Genomic DNA, 6,948 nt, shown 5'->3' with positions numbered 1-6,948 from the left:
TAAATGTATTTGAACTATACATTCACTTGTGTCTTTTCTTCAATATAGTGTACATATATTTTATTAAACACATGGCAGTTAATGACGGTAAAAAGCTCCTATGTTTTGTAAAATAACTGATATTGTCTGAGTTTTTTATTTAAATCACAGAACATTCGTCATGCAACCCTTGATGGAGCTGCCAAATATCATGTGATTTCGGTTTGTGATTTCAGGTCCGAATTTCAGTTTTTAGGTGCAAAATGTAAATTATTGTAGTGTTTTTTTATATTTATTACAAGTTGTGTTTCTCTTTTCATGTGTCACACTAATGACCAATCTACAGGTTATATAGTGCAATAACACATCCTTGAGTTTGAAATGTCTGAGTTTATCAGTTTAAAAGTAAATCACGTTTAAATGGCAAGAGTTCCTGTGGGGACGAAATTAACACTGTTATTTATGTCATACTGCTAATAGCCATGCCTTATTTTTCCCTTTCAAGTTACTTTTTTAGTGTTTTGACTCATTCATTAATTTTCTTGTCGGCTTAGGCCCTTTATTAATCAGAGGTTGCCACAGCGGAATAAACCGCCAGCTTATCCAGCATATGTTTTACGCAGCGGATGCCCTTCCAGCTGCAACCCAACACTGGGAAACCCATACACTCTTAAATTTACACACATACACTACTGCCAATTTTGCTTTTTCAGTTCACCTGTACCGCATGTTTTTGGACTGTGGGAGAAAACGGAGCAACCAGAGGAAACCCACGCGAACAAAGGCAGAACATGCAAAATCCACATAGAAATGCCAACTGACCCAGCAGTGCAACAGTGCTACCCACTGCACCACAGTGACGTTTTGACTGATATGTTTTATAAGATTAATGCATATTGCTAATAATAATTTTTTTTAAAATCTAAAATTATAGAAAATTTTAACATTTTGCATTGTTGGATTGCTTTTGAAACATTTGATGAAACTGAAATTAAAAATCAAATTGTCATTTCATTATTTTTTCTTTGCAAAAATAAAGAACAAAATATGTTTGCAGTGAACATTAACAAGGTCATAGTCAGATATATTAAAAAAACAAGATTAAGCCAGTAAATCTAGCAAATGTTGTGTTACTTTTGATCCACCCGTGTGTTACTTTCATCCCTGCTTGATGGGATCAAAAGTAACAATAAGGGTTGAATATTAGAAACTGAAATTTAAACATCAGCTAAAAGCTAAATAAATAAGATTTAATAAATAATATGTATGGCTGGTTATGAGAGGGTAATGTTTTTATAAATGTTTTATAAACTATTTGAAAATCTAGAATGTAAGAGATAAAAAAATCTAAATAATAATAAAAAATTGCCTTTAAAAAAGGCATAAAAAAGTATAATTTAATCAAAATTGATTTTCTGGCTTTCATGGTGCACCTGGCATGGAAAGTTTGGTAAATTAGCATGAAGCTGAAAATTCAAGCAATCTTAACCATGAACCATTTGACCAGTTGGAAAAATTAAGAAGCTCCTTTTATAAATTTTGACGGAGACAGTAATAAAACCAGAATCAACATCATCTTCGTTTTTTCGACATGTAAATGGATTTAAAACCAAAACAGAGAGATATTATTTATACTGTGTTTCCAGCCTGATCTCATGAGGAAACGTAAGTATTTTACGTTTTGTCTGCTCAGTCATACAAAAATGTATGATTTTAAAAAGGAGGCGTAGCACCAAACCCCACCCCTAAACCCAACCATTATTGGGGGATGAGCAAATCATACTAAATTGTACGAATGAGAACAAACAAATTCATACGAATTAGCCACTAAATCAAAAAGTTACGAATTTCCATTTCCAGATTGTGTTAAGTATTTCAAAGTGTGCATTTTTGTCACAAATTCATCTGTGCTGTACAAATAATATAATTTTGCAAGACAGACTGTCACTCGTTCAAGATCCATAGCCGTCTGGCTCGACCTCCACCTGTCTATTTACCTTTTGTTCGAATAAATCTACACATGGATTCTCAATCATCTGACTCTTCGTTACACTTGTGCTAATTGCTGAATTTTTTTGTCGAATATCACTATATTGCTATTGATTGATGGTTGATTAGGTGGGGTTTAGTGCCATGCCTTCTTTTAAAAATCTTACATTTTTGTACAACTGAACTTCAATATAAATATGTACAAATTAGCCAAACTGACAAAACGTGAAATAGTTAAGTTTCCTCATAAGATCAAGCTCAAATAGTGGCAACATAGGCTCATTCTGAAGACGTAATCTTATATAAATTTCAGGAGATAGCTTCGTATAGCTGCAATTGGTCTTTAAAACAAATGCCACGAGGCGGTATGATGCCGTTCCTTTTTGCTTTTTCTGGATTGCTTTTGAAAACACCGTTGGTTGGGTTTAGGGAAGTGGTTGGGCTCTGGTCAATCGATGCTTTTGAAAACTCTTATCGGTTGGGTTTAGGGAAGGAGAAGGGTAGGTCAGTTAGTCAATCAGTTAGTCAGCAGCAACCTCTGGTGGATTTAAATGGCACTCACAAGAAAAAATCTCTATCTCGAAAGTGTACACAGCGCCCTCTGGTGGATTTGTGAAAATAAAAACTGCAACAAAAAAAATAAAAAAGAATCTGGAACGTATTTGGCTCTCTCCAGAAATGTATATAGGGGTACATATTCAGAATGGGCCTGGGTTGGAAGTAGGCTAACACTTCCAACTTCTAATTAAGTTTGAGATTTGCTTTTGAACATCACAAAAGATTAATGAATGCTTTACAAGTAATTTTCATTTTCAGTTTAGGTTAATAAGTCATTTTAACAAACGGAGCCTTGTTGTAAAGTGTTAATAATCAGCAGGCCAATACAGAATCACAACATATTTAGTAAATTTGTAAAGTTGTAAGACAAATTATCAATAAACTGACATTTGACAATTTAAAGTCCCCACAATAACAACACAATATATGTTCATGGTCACAATATATTAGCCCCCCTTTGAATTTTTTTTTTTTCCTTTTTAAAATGTTTCCCGAATGATGTTTAACAGAGTAAGAAAATTTTTACAGTATGTCTGATAATGTTTTTTCTTCTGGAGAAAGTCTGATTTGTTTTATTTCGGCTAGAATAAAAGCAGATTTAACTTTTTTAAAAGCCATTTTAAGGTCAAAATTATTAGCCCCTTTAAGCTATTTGTTTTTTGATAGTTCACAGAGCAAACCATCATTATACAGTAACGTACTGTAACTACCCTAACCTGCCTAGTTAACCTAGTTAACCCTTTAAATGTCACTTTTAGCTGTTTAGAAGTGTCTTAAAAAATATCTAGTCAAATATTATTTACAGTCATCATGGCAAAGATAAAATATCTACCCCCCCACCCCCCCCCCCCCCCCCCCCCCCCCCCCCCCCCCCCCCCCCCCCCCACAAAACTATTATGTTTAGAAATGTGTTGAAAAAAATCTTCTCTCCGTTAAACAGAAATTGGGAAAAACATAAACGGGGGCTAATAATTCTGACTTCAACTGTACAGTATTTTGTAATACACCAAAACAACACATATAGTTGAGGACAAGATAACTTATATGTTATCTTTCTCATTCACAATTTCTAGTAATAAAAATAGTAGATTTTGTAAACACAGACTCCCACAGTATGCCAGTGCCTCTTGCTTTGACGGCAAAACCTGTGTTGAATGTGCTAGTCAAGTGTTATAAGCAATAACACTGCTATACTAATTACTAAAACCTCGTGTTGTGTTTCTGACATGTTTTTAATAGTCCAAGAGACTTAAAAACAAGACGCTCATGCCTGAGCTCACTGAAGTTCAACCCGGTCTTCACTGCAATAACCTTGGCAATATTCGCAGTGTGTTTATCACAGCTGTCAAAGTCAGAAGTTCACAACAGGTAAGTACAAAAGCTTCAATATTTCACTTTTACATACAAATTAATCTAACAGTGGTTAAACTTAAGGTTTAGAAACTAAGAAGTACATAACTGTGCGACATCAGTATTGTTGTGTAAAATGTACAAACTAGCATATAAGCTGACATAATAACTAATGTTCCAGCACAAAAAAATTAAGCATTCACATTAACTCCCAATAATGTGAATTGTGCATCATTCCCAGTTAGAGGGAATATGCATGGATATATCTAAAACTAGTAGAGATAAACAGCAGTGTATCATTTCACTAACATGCTTCTATAGTTTATGTTCTACTTTGAAATGTTAAAACTTTGAATTTGAAGAGTTGTACTGTAAAAACTGTACTGTAAATGCCGTCTGAAATGTTCTTGTAAAATTAGCATTTTTATCAGGTTCCTGTGTGTAGGTTCAGTAATTTCACATTTAGGGCAAAGAATATGTTCTTTTCATAGGATTCAAAGTAAAATAACTCAACATAAACAAAGGAGGCTGAGAATAATGCTCTTTTCTGATGGAAAACTTCTGACAGTAACTCTTCATTTGTGCTTATTACTTATTTGTGTGTGTTTACAGTTTTCATTAGACTGGTTTTTCTCCATTTTTTTGTGGGGTTTATTTATTTAGAGCTCTTAAAACATTTTTAGCTCTTAAAACAAAAATGAGAAATGTTGTATTGGAAACTAAAATAAAAAAATTGCATTTGATTTAGTTATGGGAACCTTTTAATTGGCTGAATGTGTTATTTGTACACTGTAAAACCCAAAAAGTTAAGGTAACTCAAACCATTTGAGAAAACCGATTGCAACAAACCATTTAAGTTCAAAAACTAATCCTAATGAGTACTGTGAACTTAATCCATTTGAGTAAATAAATTAATTTGAGGACAGTAAAACCCAATAAATGGAGAGAACTTAAACCAACTGAGTTCTGTAAAACCCAATAAGTTAAGGCAACTCAAACCGTTTGAGGAAACCGATTGCTACAAACCATTTGAGTTAAAAAAAACTAATCTATATAAGTACTGTGGACTCCATTTAAGTTGAAGTAATGAGGTATTTAATTAACTCATTACCTTCAATACTGAGTTCAAAACTCTTTTCAAATGAGTACAATTAACTTTCAGTAAATTTGAGTTAACTACACTCATTTCATTTGATTAAGTTGACTGTTGGGTTTAAAAGTGTATGATTGTTATGAATTATTATATGGGTTGTTTATTTATTTATTTATTTTATTGGACCCTGGTGTCACATTGTAATACAATACCTTTAATTGCTTTCATTGCACAGGTCCAGTATATAGTTGTGCTCAAAAGTTTACATACACCTTGAAGAATTTGTTAAAATGTGAATAATTTGAACAAAATAAGAGAGATCATACAAAATACATGCTATTTTTTATTTAGTACTGTCCCGAGTAAGATATCTTACATTAAATATGTTTACATATTAGTAAACTAAAATCTATCTAAAATTCCTGCAAAAGTTTACTCATGGATTTCAATACTGTGTGCGATTTCCTGATGATCTATGTGTGCTTTTTCTGCTTTGTGATGGTTGTTTATGAGTCTCTTGTTTGTTCTGAACTGTTAAACTGACTGCTGTTCTTCTGAAAAATCCCCAATCTTCAGCAGATTCTTTCGTTTTTCAGCTTCTTCTGCATATTACGAGCTAGGGGGTAAAAACATTTAGAATCAGAAGATCAAGGTAATTTGCACTTTATTTGTGTTCCGTGGTGAATCCAAGTATTTTGTGTTATTTCTGAAGGGGAGTGGTAAATGAAGGAAAAAGATATTTCAACAAAATAAGAAAAAAATGGATATCTTCATCCTGTTTAAAAGTTTAACTGGAACCCCTCCGGCTCTTAATGCCTTCTGTTTCTTTCTGGGGCATCAGTGAGAGTTTGAAACTTTTTTTTTACCAGTATGCGTAAACATACACTATATGTAAACATATTTTTATATTAACTATATAAATTATATATAAAAACTATATATTTTATATTAAATTCTTCAAGGGGTATGCAAACTTTGTGCACAACTGTATTTGTGAGAAAAGCCAAAAATACATTGTATCAAAATTGTTGTTTTATTCTTTTATGCCATATATGATATACCAGTAGAATATTAAGTGAAAATATTTTTTAAATGACCTACTTTTATATAAAAATTTTTGATTTGTAATGTAAAGTGCTAAGTACTTCAGACAAATGTTCTATTCAAACAAATCATACATTAATGGAAAGCTTATTAATTCAACATTAAGAGATAGATAGATGGATAGATGGATAGATAGATAGATAGATAGATAGATAGATAGATAGATAGATAGATAGATAGATAGATAGATAGATAGATAGATAGATAGATAGATAGATAGATAGATAGATAGATAGATAGATAGATAGATAGATAGATAGATAGATAGATAGATAGATGTTCTTAAACCGTGTTGGGGGTAACACATTACAAGTAACGCGACTTACGTAACAATATTACTTTTCTAAGTAAAAATTAAAGTATACAATTACTGTATTATATTTGTGCATATACATTAGATTAATCAGATCTGAAGCCAAATCAAGAGCTAATCCAACAAAATAATGTACAATAAAAACAGTCCAAAAATTAGTCCACCCAAATTTATATATCAGGGAAAAATATTGAATAAAAATTTTAAAAAGAGCAAAATTCAAGAGAAACAAAAAAATAAAATTAAAAATAAATAAAAATTATAGAATTCTTTTAATTTGCTTTTTTTTTTTTTTGCAATATTTCGTCTGAATTTAAATGCATCATCGTTCTATTTCTAATCTGTTTTGTTCAAATACATCAAAATATATTACCTACTGCATATTCACTGAGTAATGGATAAAAAATATTCATTCTCAAAATATGGTGTACTCAGTTATGCTGAGCACTGAATATATGATATACTATATAAGATAACATTATCCTACATTAATTTTTTATGTGTTTTTTAAAGGTAAATGAAGGATATACAGTTTGTTGTTAAAAAAAGGAGAAAAATAACC

The sequence above is a fragment of the Danio aesculapii genome, chromosome 15 (assembly GCF_903798145.1).
Source record: "Danio aesculapii chromosome 15, fDanAes4.1, whole genome shotgun sequence".
Taxonomy (NCBI): domain Eukaryota; kingdom Metazoa; phylum Chordata; class Actinopteri; order Cypriniformes; family Danionidae; genus Danio; species Danio aesculapii.
The sequence above is the reverse complement of the archived record's forward strand: the minus strand, read 5'-3'. Positions refer to the sequence as shown.